The sequence below is a fragment of the Taudactylus pleione genome, unplaced genomic scaffold, assembly GCF_031769625.1.
Source record: "Taudactylus pleione unplaced genomic scaffold, aTauple2 ptg000707l, whole genome shotgun sequence".
Lineage (NCBI taxonomy): Eukaryota > Metazoa > Chordata > Amphibia > Anura > Myobatrachidae > Taudactylus > Taudactylus pleione.
Window position 1 is genome coordinate 13,666,449 of NW_028285109.1, and position 16,512 is coordinate 13,682,960.

The 16,512-nt window shown below is 41.4% G+C and overlaps 1 protein-coding gene across 1 annotated transcript in view; it reads left to right on the top strand.

Annotated features, from left to right (window-relative positions):
* Positions 1–220: 220 nt before the first annotated feature.
* Positions 221–16,512, top strand: part of GREM1 (gremlin 1, DAN family BMP antagonist) — a 53,308-nt gene continuing 37,016 nt past the window's right edge. The window contains exon 1 of the mRNA XM_088456510.1: positions 221–3,710. The gene's annotated coding sequence lies outside the window, so the exon portion shown is untranslated. The remainder of the gene's footprint in view (positions 3,711–16,512) is intronic.

Sequence of the window (16,512 nt, forward strand, 5' to 3'; positions counted from 1 at the left end):
TTGCACAGGTGGGAGTACTCAAGTGGGAGGAGCAAGGAGTAGGAACAAGGAGGTCCTGGGCAGCACCAGTGGTATGGCAGCAGCGTAGCAGATGCTCCTTCAAAGATCCTGATGCAGACTGCAGGTTCCAAGATTTGAGATCACAGGGAGGTGCGGAATAGTGGGGAGGCAAAATGTGAACTGGGGCACTGTGCTGGATAATGTGAACTGGGGGCACTGTGTGTCATATGTGAACTGGGGCACTACTATGTGGCATAATGTGAACAGTGGGCACTACAATTTGTTCATACATTTGTGGTGCAGGGAGTATTTACACATTATACTTTTTAATAACATCACCAGCTTGTCATTTTGACAATTTTCTTGGTAGCAGCCCCTGTAAAATATTTATCCTCGGCCCCACACAAATCTTTAATTGGCTCGAATATTGGGCACATTATTGTGATTTTTGCATATTGGTGGCTAAGTATGTTTTATTCCAATTTTGCCTGGATAAATGCTTGAAAGTATAATGCTAAGATAAGCTGAGTGAATGTATAAATATAAAATGAATATAGTAAATTATCAGTTGTACATTTATAGATCAGATCTACTTACTCATTTTTAAAATAAGGTTCACTGATAAAAGGTTGACGGGTTCAAATGGTCGACACACAAATGGTAGAAACTTTTTGTTGTAATTTAACCCTAATCAGAACTCTGTCTGGTGCCTAACCCTAGCCCTCCCCTAGCCTAACCCCTAACTGTAAAAATGTTGAAAAACCATTACAAAATGTGTAGATTACGTGCGTGTCGACCACTTGAATTTGTCAACCTTTTAACCCTGTTGACCCTTACATTGTCAATCTTCCATCCAGATAACGTTGATATATAACGTGGCTGGTTTTCTTTGATAACCAACAGCCTTACAGACATCTTAGACAATCGCAGACATCCGTAAAGGAGAAAAATGTGTTTGTAAATACTGGATATATTATGCTATAGGGCATGAGATAGTGGGAATTGATCGCTAACTTTCAAAATATACATTTTCAAAAATGAAGATAAATTTACGGTCTAGTAATATATTAGTTTCCTTTTAATTATTTTAAATTGTAGATGCTGGTAATCCTGCGTGTCCACAACATACCCTTTGTCATTAGCATAGTATTAGTGGTTACAACTGCACCAGGTCTCAGGGACCCCCTAGGACCCCAGTATCCTATGTGGACTCTCTTTTTCTGACCTTGGAAGCACCAATGCTAATCCCAGAGATAGAAAATCTCCAGAATCTCATAAGTAAGAGCGGCACACTTAGGGGGTTTCCTGTTGCCTAAAACCCCTACTTCAGCTCCTTTTAACAGCATGCGTTGAGAAGCTGCTGTTAAGAATCGCTAAGGCCGTCTGTGACTATGCTGACAGCTTTGCCTATGACTCCACCCACTGAGGAAATTAGCTTGCGTTTACCTGGCTGCTCCCTGGTGGTACTGCAGATGCAAGAGCTGAACATTAAAACCCCACCCACTTCATTCATACATAACTTCTCTAATATGTATTCCACCCAGGAGAACACATGAAGGAGGTATTCCAACATATGGTTAATGAGGGGCCTATGTATCAAGCGATTTTTTACATAAAATTAAGTTGAAACAGCAATGTCTCTGGCAAAGTGCACTTAAGATCGCAGTCCCCATTATTATCAATGGGGACTACGATCTGACCTCTATGTACCAAACTCCAAAATGTGAAGCTTTTTGGAGTTTGGCCCTTTTGATCTTTCTCTCGCAAGCTCCAGAAGCTGTCACCATCTGCAGTGTCATCTTCCATAGGAGGTCTTTCACAAATGTGAAATACTTATACAATTTGCTGGGGATATAACTCACAGGAACAGCGGTCATCACAACCACTGTCCCTGCGAGTTCCCCTTTGTACATAGCGGGAATATTTTCATTAAAAATTTAAATATTCCCTGCGATATGGATACATAATAATAATCTATCCATATCGCAGTTCCGCGATTATTAGTACATAGACCTCTTAGTGTGTTTGTAGTACTGAGTGATGTTGCCTATTGTATAGTACATGGCGCCTACATGCTCTGTGGCGGCACCGCCCTCCTTCTTCTGTACGGTAGTCTGCACGCCACTTACAATTTTGACCAGGGAGAAGACTCATCAGTGGAGGAACTGGTAGCGAGGAGGAAGAGTGAGTGCTTCCTCCCTGTCATGCACTTCTGTACCATCTAATACGGGCCAGGCTACTGTCCACAGAGGCCAACAAGTGTTTGTGCTGATGTAAGTATGTACTGCAGTGCAAATAGTGTAATAGTAGCTGCTGGAGTTTGTTTGACAATATGTACTTTTAAGTTCTAATAGACTGATGCTTCAAGAAAGTAATATGTGTGTGAAATAAATAAAAATGATTACGTGGGATTATGGACCTATGGTTTATGTATATGAATAATTCATTTATTTAATTTTTTGCGGGGGAAAAATAACAAATACAGTTTGTGCTAGTATTCTAAAAATAATATATAGTATTGTGTCACTGCCCAACACTGGGGGATATGGTATATTTTGACGATTCCCAGAATGTCGACATTCATTATGTCGGCACATTCTTGATGTTGACTTTGATGTAACTGTATTATATGTAAATGAGCACCCTTTGCTGATTTACATTGTAAAATGTGTGGCCTAAGGGAGCATACACACTAGACGATATGCTCCCTGAGCGATATCGTCTAGTGTGTCCCTGGCAGGCTGTGCTCAGTGTCGTTCATGACATTGAGCACACCCACTGAACGATATCATTAACGATATCGTTCAGCGCCGGGCTCTCTCCCCCATTCCCCAACATGCAGCAACCTGACAATATTGTCATGTTGGCCTGCATGTTTGCCCGATGAACAATAAAGATGAATGACCTGCAGGAACGCGCATCGTTCATCGTTATCGTTCATCATTTAGGTGAAAAAATGAACGATAAAGTGAACGATAACGATATCGTTATCGTTTAGTCGTCCACTTTAATCTCCCAGTGTGTATGGCTATTTAAACCTTGCAGAACTACAGCTACCTGTTCATAATGATACCTGTGCCCTCTTTGCCACCTGAATTTATTCCCATAACCTTGTTGGCTCAGGTAAAATACAATTGGGTTACAGTAACTGTCCGCCTTATGTTGATTCCAACTGTCAAATTTGTGACCCAATGGTATTTATTATTTAACCATTGCAAAACTACACTTATCTATTTGAAATTATAAACTCTGGTGTTTGTGCCCACGTTGCCACCTGATTTCCTACCCTTACCCATGTTAGACCAGGAAAAATACAATTGTAATTTGTGTAAGCAACATCATTTGGTGTTAAAGCAAAATGATTTCAGTAATCGTATTTGATTTAATCATGTACAATTAAGGTTTTCTAAATAAGAAGCTAACTTCAGCCTTATGTCACAGAAGTCAGCCACATCTTGGGGAGGAGGCCGAGGAAGTGTTAAAAGGGGCGGATACGGCAGAGCACACAGGCTGAGTGATGTGCTGTCCATCGGCCAATGATGTGGGAGGTTTGGAGAGCAGCTCTCAGCTGGCAGACATTTAAATGAGAGACAGCTCGGCGCTGCTGCAATTTGTAGCCTGGATCTGAAGGATTTCCTCCATCCTCTCGCATGGACAGCACAGCTCAAACTGAACTCCTGTGAGGCAGGAACCCTGGACACTTCACACAGGTAATACTCTCAAAGTTCTCTGCAATGCTGACCAGCATTGTTGGATTATACATATTGAATATTATATATGCCTTTTGTGTCTGTAATATAATTGTGATAAATATATGGCTTATGCACATTCCTTTATAAAGAAATGTTAGAATTCTGTAATATGCTATTTGTAAACACAGGTTTATTTATATTGTAAATACAGTTTTGTGCCCATTGTGTGCTTGCTTACTATAAGTTAAATTGTATATTACCATTACTTTAGCAGTTTGGCATAGTTAGTACACTCACATTATATGTAAAACAATGCATAATTCAATCTTTACTAGTACAGTCATGGTATAGTATATGTTGATGAACTTGAACAGTATCTATTTATCTATCACACATACTGTAATTTACCATGTATCTTTAAAGCGCCAATATTTTAAAAGGCTATACCAACCTGGTTTTGCCTTTGAAATTATTGCCACTTTAGTAATATGGGCTACCTCCCTGATATAGCATCTGTGCCTGCATCTCACAGGGTATTACTTAAGGATAGATATATATATATAGATATATATATATATATATATATTCATTTTTAAAGTTATAAAGTCGTAGGCAAGACAAAATTGTAAACGCAGACAGAATCATGCATTTATTATACTGTGTGAGCAAACCATAGTTTTATTTAAAGCATTTAATTACTGTTCTCATTAAAATGAGTGTGTGATTGTGTTTTACATTCAATTGCTGAAGTGCGAACTCTAGTGTGATATTTGCAAAGCTTTTGCACATTGCTATAATGCTACAGAATGTCATTACTTCTTGTAGCCCAATTTCTTTGTTTTATATTGGAAATTATCCTAGTGCATTTTGACAAAATAATTAAAACATATGTAATAATAAACACGCCAAACCACAATATCTTATTATTTTTAAATAGTAAAAATAAAATCCTGACCGTAAATATTATCAATTCTAACCAGAAGTAAAGGAATGATTGCTGACTCCTGTACATACAGTTTATAAGAGGGGTTATTCAACTTGATCGATTCATTGGTTTTCTTCCATAATATTTGCTGTGCAATTGCAGCAGCTTTTTATGAAACAGACGGCCAAACAAATTCCCAAACAATCAGAGAAATAAGTAGTTCCGCTGTGGTTGCATTTGGCAGATGTGGGTGCCTTATGCGTATTCAGTGCACTCGGTGCTTTTCTAAGTAGAAAGGTGTTGGTACTATAGTAGCTTCCATACTCTGAACGGGTCTTCAGATGCTTATTTTATTAATTTGTTCATTTCTAAAATGATTTTGCTGATTTCTTCCGGATTCTGGAGCTAGTTCTAAAAAATTAAAACTTATGTAAAAAAATAAATAAATATAAATAAATTAAAAAAAATGCCCCATTAGGCGAATACCATCTGAAAAAAATGCACTGAGTATACTCTACCTCTTGAACCAGGCATAGATGAATTTGAACGGATGAGAAAGCTGCTGGCTGTTTATTATTCTGTACTTAACTAGTTCTAAAAAGAAAAATCTTTAAAAGGAAAAGTTGCTTGTGGAATCTAAAATGTGTTATTGGTTATTGCAGGCTGCATAGATTATTTTAGAATAGAAAGAATCTTGTCCTTATTTCAATCCGCCAGCGACAAGCATTGGAAGCATCAATAATTCCATCCGCAGAGGTCACCTGTAGTGTCCATAGAGGTTGTAGAACAGTGAGAGTCACAGCCGGGAACATGATATAGGGCAGACTACTGGACACAGGTTAGGAGTAGCAAAGTGAGTCATGATTGAAAAGTTAGAATTGGTGGTTCCTACCATGTGGGCAAATTATTTTTCTTTTATAGTGTTAATGCAAAAGATGAACTTGGCACCTCTCTCCTTGTTGCAGAATGCCCAGTGTCCTGGTTATGGTTTGGCATGTTCTTACTGCTAGATCCTAGAGAAAGATTTTTGTTTTCGATTGTTTCAGTCAGTTCTAGATTTCAACAATGTTTAAAAAACACCTATAGATGGTGGAAGCAGTAATATACTATTGTATTTGCTGATAATTTCTTGTGGGCCAAAATAAAACCACATTTCTAATTTACCTGCTATACAGCAGTGTTAGGTTTTGTTGGGCTTTTCATGCAGAACCTATTATGGTGTCCATGGGGTGCCTAAGGAAAGCATAAAATTAGGTTCTTCGCTGTTGGGTATGTGCATAGATTTATTTCAGGTCAAGGGTCTCTAACACGCTATTACTATGAGTGCCGTGTAACCACTGGACCGGATTATACTCTAGTGAAATAGGACAGTGGTCGGTCCCTGTGACGCTTGGCATACCTATGTCCCTGTGTAACGTATAAGTTTTACGTTGCCATGTATTTGTGCAATTATTATTTTGGAATCCATATTTTTCCGGTTTAGTCACACACTTATTTGGTTTCATTGTCTATTGAAAAATTGTAACTAGATAAAAGTCCATTGTTATAAAGAAAATAAGTAGAAATATGGAGCATTTCCTACAGGTGGGTGCAGTGTTTCTAATACAATGCTGGTATAGCAACCGATTCCCATCCTCCTTATGTAGAGCTGGACACGTTGGCGGTCAGATGTCCCACGAGACAACTAGGGCTATAAACATGTTTAAGAACTATATTGAGTCACCTCTCCTTGCAAGGATGTAGTGTACAGATGCACTGGGCTTACCTGCAGCTGAATAGAGTATAGATTTGCTGAGGAGATTCTCTCCATTTTATTAGGGCTTATATAAATCTTCATAAATAGTTATCCCGAGAACATGACTTTCATTGCTCTGTCGGGAATTTCTGTCCACAGATGCTGCTTATATATTGCATGTAGGAAGTTGCTGCAGAAACTCTTCTCCATGTTGACTAGAACTATTATACCGCACAGATGTCAATGTGAGCCTCATTGTCTGCTAATCTTTAATGCGGTACTCGTACTCCCATAGACAAGTGGCAGTTATTTTATTTTTTATTTTTTTTGGTTCATTACCTATTCAATTGAACATGGTTGAATAGATTAGGAACTGCTGACATTGTCATGTACCTGTGACATCAATATTATTTTTATTTTAAAAATTCATAACAATTGATGCAGTGCCCCAGCTCATGAGATATTCTATTATGCTTTCACTGATGTGATTCTTCCAACACTATGTCCTGATTACACTTCAGCTACTAGGGTTATTGTAATTGGGCAATAATAACTCTGTTATACCTCTACTTGAGCTCCAGTACATTAAACATGTGTTCTGTATGAGCTGCATTCTATTTCATTCAATGAGACATAATTCAGCTAAAGGGCAGGGGCAATACTGACTGACTGCCCATGTGCATTCACCATGCTGGGTAACACTTATCTGCAACTCCTAGAACCTTTTATTCGCACCTTATTATTCCATGTTGTGTCTATGTCTTACATGTTCAATAGCAATTATACTATGAAACGTTATAGGGGAAAATTCGTTCTAGGATGTGCAGTTGCGATGCTCAGCTGCGCATTTTCTTGTGCCCTGCCATGGGGTGCAAGATAAAACATACAATGTTTGTGGCCGGGAGGTGTCACCGTTCTGAGTGTTTCTCCTTGTAATTTGCAGCAATCTCTCTGAATTTAATCGCCCCCCATAAAGTCTCAGGCAAAGTGTAATAGTTCATCTGCTCATAAGTGGCAAATGTGAGCAGGATGGACTAATTAGGCATTCTTGATGGAGGACTAATAGGGAGCTATTAGTGTCTAGACCTCCATCATATAGATACTTCTGTGCAAAAGAAAATGTGCTGTAACCTGTCTTTTTTTTCCCATGTGCACCAGGTTTATAAGGGCCCAAGAGGCTTCCCTTGTATTTCAAAGCTTAAGTAACTGCTCTGTAAATTTGTCACCAACTTCAAGTGTCCATTGTTTGTTAATGTCAATTATTTTATATGCTAAGGGCCCCATACATCAGGCAGATGTTTCCCCAATCCGTCTGGAACCGGCGATCGGAAACGCCAATCGGCGGCCATTGATGATCGGTGTGAAATTCTTCATGTTAACAATCCCAAGTGGTATAATGTTGACATATTTTAGCCTAACCCTAATGTAATATATTGACGTATATGAGTATCGACATTCACAATATCAACATACAGAACAGGTTGACATTTTGTTAAATGTCGACATTCTGCACAGGTCGGCATTATGGTGTGGACATCATGAATGGCTACTTTATGAATGTCGTCATTACATACTGCACCCCTTAATAGATAGAGCCCCTAGAATGTTTTCTATTGGGAGCTTTTAGTCCTAGCCATACTAAACGGCTATAACAAAAGTGACCCCTACAGACTATATAAAGCTACTACACAGCATAGAAAAATAGGAAGAGCAGCATAACAAAATAATTATGAAAACATTTGTTTTTAATGGGATAATTTATAATTAAATCAGACGTTAAAGGAGTTCTCTGCATAAAAAAATAACTATGTACTTTTAATAATCAATAAAATAGTAAGTTTTCTTTTTCTATTCATAGTTTAACCTGCAAGGAGTAAGTACTGTAGTAGCATGGGTGAAGCTACTACGGTGGCTCTCCTCCCTTGCCACAAAGCACTATGTATATCAGTTTTCACCATTTTGCTATGGGGCACATGAATGTTTAGTTACACCACTGTCTGCAAGCTACAGTCTGCTGGCTTCCCTACAGCATGAGGAAATTGCTTCACTGCAGGGAGCTTCTGTGCAAACGTAAGCTGGTGATGCCTGTTCACATGTGCGCAATGGAAGTATATACATAAAGTAAGTAAAATACAGGGAAAATAAGATAGGAAAAATTGCTTTATTTAACAAATAAAGCCCTTTTTTTCTTGTTCCCTGGCACGGTATCACCACCCTGAGGTCGTGATAGTGATTGGAGGACAGTACTGTCACTCACCTTGTAAAATAGGCCTTTACCAGAGAGCCCAGTGGCGGCTGTCACAGCAGTACTCGACAATAGACATTCAAAAACAGGAAAAAGCTATTTCTATTTAAAAAATATAGATGTATTTTTCAGATAAAAGGCTTTTTTCCCCCTCTTAATAATTAATGTGCCCCTCAATGTGGAAGCTCCTTGTGACCCCATTATAAGTGTACTGCAGATGTGCTCGTAGTAAATTATTTAATATCCCACACTTGACTTCAGTGCATCCGCTTTCCCCAATTACTTTCCAAGATTGCTTAACTTGAATCTGGGGGTCCAAAAAAAACAATAAGACATTAGCACTGTGGAGCTAATTGGGCTCTATTGCATTTTGTGGCATCAAATAAGTGATTCATTCCGACAGCAGTGACTTTGTCAGACAAACATATTTCACAAAAGTCATCTTGTCTCAGTTAAACGGCTGATATTCCCTCTCTGGCTTAGCAGTGAAGATGATGACCATAGATCTTGTCACCTAATTTAAAGGACCACTTAAACACAAGTTGAAGTTGCCTTATGTAAAAAGAAAACTATTAATAATTAGTAATAATTTAGCTGTAATAGTCCCTATACATTGACACATTTTAAAGTATCTTTATTAATCTCTTCCAGGCTCAAGAAACAATTCAGCTTCGCAGTGATCTTCTCTCTCTACCTTCCCCTAGCATTGCGCCATTTTCCACATCTGCCTGGTTGAACTTTTTGACCTAAGGGGCACTGAGAACATTGTCTATCTTCCAATTGACATATAAGAGCTAATTGCTGATTGGTTGTTAGGATTTTAGTGCAGATGTGTTTTACCTTTGAGCAATGTTCATAAATATCTCAGGCTGCTTTATCTTAGTGTTCATCCTACAGCATCTTTTGTCGGAGGCGGTTTAAGAGAAGAGAGTCTACTGTGCATGCGCAGGTCTTCGGGAACATGGCATCCGTGCCACATTCCTGGAGGCTTTTCTTTTGCGCATGCGCAAAACATCGGGAAAATAGTCGCCGCACCATTTTCTCATTAATTTCTGCTATTCACGCGGGACTCCAGGGAAGTGTGTATAATTCTGGGTGCAGAGTGGGTTCCCATGGACACCGCTCATCCTGCACCCATTATAGATATACCAATGTCTTCTGTGTACTTTTCAATTACCGTGCCCTTGTAATCAGTGCTGTGTCACCTCCTGTTCTTATTCCGCATACTTCGTTCTCAAGCTAGTCATCGGTTTTATCTCTCAATACTACTATACTGAGCTTTTCAGATATGTATTTATACCACCAGGCAGTGGTATGAGGCATTAAAGGCCCAACAAGAAAATACAGCTGCAGGGACCTGCTGAAGGGGTGTGACCAATCATTGGGTAGGTGTGGTCATCAATGGGAGAGGCATGACATCCCACAAAGTACACAGCATATACTTTCCCAGACACAATACATTTTATCTGTCTAATAATAATAATAATAATCAGTCTCAGCATTTGTAGAGTATTATTATTAATACATACCCTCTGTGCCTCTCACGCACTCTGGTGCCCACTGTGTGCGTGGCATTCACACTGTGTATCACACTGACTCCAACCTTTTTTCCTGTGTTCTGCCTGCAGTTTCCTCCAGCGTCTAGCAGTCTCCTATTTCCTCCAATCTCAGCGCTCAGTTTATGTGGAGGGTGTGTCTGTGCTCCTATTGGCCGAGTGACTGTGTGTGCTATGTCACTCAGCCAATAGGAGCACAACAGACACTACTGAGGAGTTCCTGCACAGGTCAGGAAACTCCTCAACGTTACAGCACTGGACCAAGGCAGCCCAACAGGGATCAGATACCAGCCCTGCCCCAGCATTGACCTCTTCCCCTGATTATAGTAGAGCTCAGAAGCAGGGAGGCCCTACGGGGATTTAACCGGCCCCTGCCAGGCCAGTTTAACCCTACCATTGAAGTCTGCATAGCCCTGGAGTTGAAATTTATCAAGGACCTATTTTGTGCTGCCACATGGGGTGTGACCAGTGCTGTGGGACCATTGATGTGGTAGGGTAGCTCTCTCATTGCTACCTTCCTCCATATCTCCCTGATTACTTCCTCCAAAGCTCTCTCATTACACCTTGCATGACTTTGTCATTGCCAGTTCCCTCCATATCTCACTCCCTCCCCAACAGCTCATACTGCCCCATCACACCTCACTGCTGTCCCCTCTGCTCATTCTGATCCTCACACACACACAACCCTCATCACACATCACTGCTTCCGCCACAGCTCACTGTTCCCACATGACTCTGTGTCCCCATCACACCTCATTGCTCACCTCGCAGATCACTGTTCCCCTCACACTGCCCCCATCACACCTCACTGCTCAGGTGAGGTGTGATGGGGGCAGTTCACACTCCACAGTTCACACTACTCCCTTCATGCTCCTCTCACACTGCTGCCCTCATACCTCAGGTCCCCCTCATGCCATTGACTTCTCCCAGTACCCAAATTCATTTCTACAGCACACACACACACACACACACACTCTACCCCAGCATTCACACACAAAACTCAAATGTTTTATGTTTAATTCTGCATGCTTATCCTCAAAAAATACTGTTGGAAAGTATCTGAGTACTTGTCATGATATCATCTGTGAAAGTCTGAAGTTTCTTTGTAAAAGAATCCCACTTTTCATACAAATTTAGTACAGTTTGACTTTGACCCTGAAGTTGTATATTCAGAGTATTTAAATATGCAGTGATATCTGTCAGAAACATGAGGATCAGAAGCCATTCTGTGCTTTCCAGTTCTGGATAATATCACCAATTTCACAAAGATATTTAAATTTTATCCAGACAACTGACAAATTGAGAGACTACGTTCCCCTGCTCAGCCAGCGCACATCACAGTACAATACAAAATCTCCATATTCAGATCCCATTTCTTTTACGTGGAATCTGTGATGACCGTGCCACAATTCTATAAACACTTTTGACTACAGTAACCATAACATTCTAACTTTCATTTTAGAAGTTAAACAAAGCCAACATTTGTACCTGTCCTTGCCATTGCAGTACATACAGTAAACTATTTATTTATTAAATCAAACTTTACACCAATTTCCATGATGACCTTGAGAACATATATCCCTATTGTGGTTCCATACATAGAAGCAACTGTACAAACTTTTTCTACAACAGATTTGTGTTTCCGAAAATAAAATCATTTATGTCTGTCTGTTCTTGTCCAAAGTTAGACTAAAAGCTTCACATTTTTTCTAGATAGTTTTTCAACTGTCCTCAACTGCAAAAACCTTAGCGTACAGTTAAGCCCTGAAAGGAGTATATCTCGAATTTGAGGAATAATATCTATTTTTTTGTTTGAAAAGTTTTAAAAAAATCTTCACAACGTTGTAAAAAATTGTCTTTCAAAAAAAAATCACCACCAGTAAAAGGCAATACACAGAACTGCTGTATTGCTGACTTCTGTACGAATTACATGATGTTTTATAAATCTAAAGCTGGGTACACACTTAATGATGTGTGTACCCAGCGATACCGGCTGCGGCAGGACACGGCGGGGATGCCGGCAGCGCTAAGTGCATACACACTTGCTGATGCTGGCAACTTCGAACGATTGGGGGATTGGGGGGTAGAGGGGCCATGCTGCATTCGGCAGCATGGCGCTAACAATATCCCCAGATTGAGCTGCATGTACAGACTGGGGATATAGTTAACGACCCACGGGAGCGCGCATTGTTAATGATCTAGTACGCACTAGACGATGTGAACGATAGATCGTACAATCCGGACCCTATCGCCCAGATCGTACGATATATCGTCTAGTGTGTACGCACCTTAAGTACATTACTGGTTTGTTTTTCATAAGACGCAACATGCTTCCTTTTTTGTATTGTAATGTCTATGACCACTGGATGTGAGTGCAACAACAGACTCACAACACAAAGAGCATATGATGCGCTCAGCTTGTGTCACAACACCATTCTTGTTTTGCCATTTTTGTTGAAAAAGTCTTGCTTTTTTTTTTTTACATTTTCTATGAATGGATAACAAAAAAATAGTAAAGGCAAGATGCAATATTTATATGCTGGTTAGATGTGTAGAGAATTGATGTAGGCTGTTATATTCTTATTTGACTCATCCAGTTATCAAAAAGTTGTTGCATACAAAATACAATAGAGATTTTTAATTTATTTAGAATTCGCTGTTTGTTTTTTTGCAGCGTGTCATATCTTCAGGGAGCTTGCTGTAGTATCTGGTGCTCTATAGTTGGAGGAGGCCACTGAAAAAGTTCATAGTCCTAGAAAAGTGCAATATAGATATAAAAAATATATATGTTATAGAAAATATAAAGGAAGGTAATTTTACGGGACTGATAAGAGGGAAATGGTGTGTGAGGAGGCATGCTAAATTTCAGGGCAAAAATATAAAAAATGAGGACTTGCGAGTAATCTAAAGCTCCAACTGTCAAATTTTTCTGACATTCTCAATTAGGACCACTTTTCTGCTGTAGTCTGTTTTTTTTTTTTTTGGGAAGGGAAAACTCAGGGTAGGGGGCCAATTTAGACTTGTGGTCTGTTTTATTAGGTAGCTATTGTGCCAGGGTAGGGCCTTTTGGGGTTCAGGTAAGTTAGAAAGTTACAGTTTTTAAACTATTACCTCAAAAATGCACCATTGAATAGATAGGACTTTTCAACTTGTTGCGCAGCCGCAATAGGAGCCTCCAGCAGGTGTATTCACTGTGGCTTCACTTGGGTGTACCAAGATGGCCGACGTTTGCGGGCGGTAGCGGGGGCTGGATCCGGGGGGAAGGAAGCAGGCGTTTGCTGCGGCTGGGATGCTGGGGAGAGGGGGTAGGGGTTAGCAGGCATTAGCTGCGGCCGGGGGGTAGGCTATCCCGAGCACCCCTGGGCAGTGGGTGCCGGGTTGATTGTGTAGTGTTGTGCAAGTAAAGTTAAAATATTGTCTTTTGCTGTGGAACTACAGTTTTCAGCAAGCCTCCCCTGCATGCTGGCACTTGGAGAACCACAAATATCAGCATGCGGGGCATTACGGGCCTGCTGGTACTTGTAGTTCCACAGCAAAAGCAATATTAAAAAAACACACACCGTTGAAAAGTAAAATTTTATTACAACATACAAACATACACACACACACACACACACACACACACACACACACACACACACACGTACTCACACTATCTCACATACTCACCTATGTATCCCTGTAGCCATTCTGTCCTCTTCAAGTAGATAATCCTATGGAGTACCTGTAATAAAAATTCCATACTCACCACCTCTTATGTGTGGCTCTGTCCTCTTCAGGCTTAAATTCAGCCAGCGCGAGGCGCTGTCCACTCAGTCATCGGCCGGGAAGTAGCAGAGAAGAGCTGCCGAAGACGGAAGACACCGCAGAATCCCTGGATGGGCAGCGGCCGGTAAAAAGATCTTAATGGCCACCGCCCTCCAGGTGAAGACGCTGTAGAAGTCCTGAGGGAGCGGCAGCCATGAAAAAGAGCTTAAAGGCTGCCGCCCCCCAGGTGAAGGTGGTGAGAAATAAAATATTTGAAAAAATGGTGTCTGTCTGTTTGTTTTATTTTCATATTTTTTTCTTGGTTCTCTAAGTGCCAGTATGCAGTTATACCTGCTGGGACCTGTAGTACTACTGCAAAAGACAATATTTAGATTTTCATATGGACCACACAACACAATCAACCCGGCACCCACCGCCCAGGGGTGCTGGGTAGCCCTGGGCTATCAGCCTGGGGTGCCCTGGAGGGATCCACGGCCTGGGCTGACTAGCGGCCAGGGTGATGCTTCGGCTGTGGGGCTCAGGTGAAAAGGCTCCCCTGGCTGTGGCCCAACCCCCCCCTGCTAGAAAGGGTACGGTGCTGGTTCTCATAAATACAGGGGGACCCTACTCATTTTTTCCCCCTGTATTTCCAGAACCAGGGCCGGCTCAGAGCCCAGTGCTGGTTGCGCTGAATATGGGGGACCTATACGTCATTTGTCCCGTATTTTGGCAACCAGGACTGGTTCTGAAAAGCCTGGTGCTGGTTGTGCTCAATACGGGGGACCCCTACATCATTTTGTCCCCTGTATTTAGCACAACCAGTACTGGGTCTTCAAAGCCCAGTGCTGGTTGTTGTTTTGGGGGGCGGGGCATCTTTTTTTTTTTCTTTTTTTTCCATATTTACAGGTGCTCCATTGGACAGTTTGGCTACACGGTTACTTAGGTGCATATGTGAGATAGTGTGAGTACGTGTGTGTGTGTGTGCATGTATGTTTTAATAAAATTTTACTTTTCTATGGTGTGTGTTTTTTTTTTTTCATTTTTTGCTGTGGAACTACAGGTACCAGCAGGCCTGTAATGCCCTGCATGCTGATACTTGTGGTTCTCCAAGTACCAGCATGCGGGGGAGGCTTGCTGGGAACTGTAGTTCCAGAGCAAAAGATAATATTCAAGCTTTACTTGCACCACACTCAACATACTACTACAGGTAACAGCAGGTCCGTAATGCCCCGCATGCTGATACTTGTGGTTCTCCAAGTGCCAGTATGCAATGATGCCTGCTGGAACCTATAGTACTACTGCAAAAGACAATATTTAGATTTTCATATGGACCACACAACACAATCAACCCGGCACCAACCGCTCAGCGTGGGCCTGGGATGCCCTGGAGAGGAGGACCCCTTTTTTTGGTGGGGGTCCCCAGCCTGGGCTGACTAGCGGCCAGGGGGTGATGCTTTGGCTGGGGGGCCCAGGTGAAAGGGCTCCCCTGGCTGTGGCATCACCCCCCCGCTAGAAAGGGTCCGCTGCTGGTTCTCGTATATTCAGGAGGACCCTACTCATTTTTTCTCCCTGTATTTCCAGGACCAGGGCCGGTTCAGAGCCCAGTACAGGTTGCGCTGAATATGGGGGCCCCCTACATCATTTATCCTCCGTATTTTGGCAACCAGAGTTGGTTCTGACTTGCCCGGTGCTGGTTGTGCTTAAATATGGGGGACCCCTACATCATTTTTCCCCTGTGGTTAAATACAACCAGGACTGGCTGTTAATAGCCCAGTGCTGGTTGTGTTTTTGGGGGGAGGCACCTTTTTTTATTTTACACATTGAATTTTTAACATAGATGCGGAGATGGATCTCACTGCTGCGTTCATGCATCTGTGACCCATTGATTTTATTTTCTCAGGTGCATGCGCACTACTAGTGAGCCCTCTGTCACCCACTGATTCCCCCATTGCACTGCACCTCTGCTATTGCTCTACACCACCGCTGCTGCTGCTACCCAGCACACCTACAGCCATCTCGTACTCTGCACCTCCCAAACCATCTCCTGTGTGCTGTCCCCTCTTCCACCTGCGCTAGTGTACCAATTTGTTGCAATTCTTCCCTGCAGGTGGCCCGGTTTGCTCATCCAAACCCTAATAGTTAATACATTTTAAAAAAGCTATGAAATTCCATAAACAAAACCTTAAGGTTTCACATGTCCCATTAAGGCTGCTTAGACATGATCTGAAAATTCACAAAACCTATTGAAATTCTGCCACTCAAACTCCAAAAAGCAATGAAATTACAATCATTAAGGCTGACACCTTAATGGACGTGTTCCTTGCGTAATACAAATATGGTATGTCATGACACCATGTGGTAAACTGCAGATTCAGAACTCTCACAGAGTGAGATTGCTGTCACTCACAAAATGGTGATGCTGCTAATTCACAGAATTGTGTGCTCACTGGAATACACACATGCAGTCGATGCAACTGAGGTCTGAGCAGAATATACAGCTGCGCAGATGGGATAAGAGTGTGGTGGATGGATTTTTTTCCTTTCAATAACTTTTTATATGTACATTTGGTGGAGTATGGGGGGGGTGGCAAGCTACCTAGTTTATTTATATT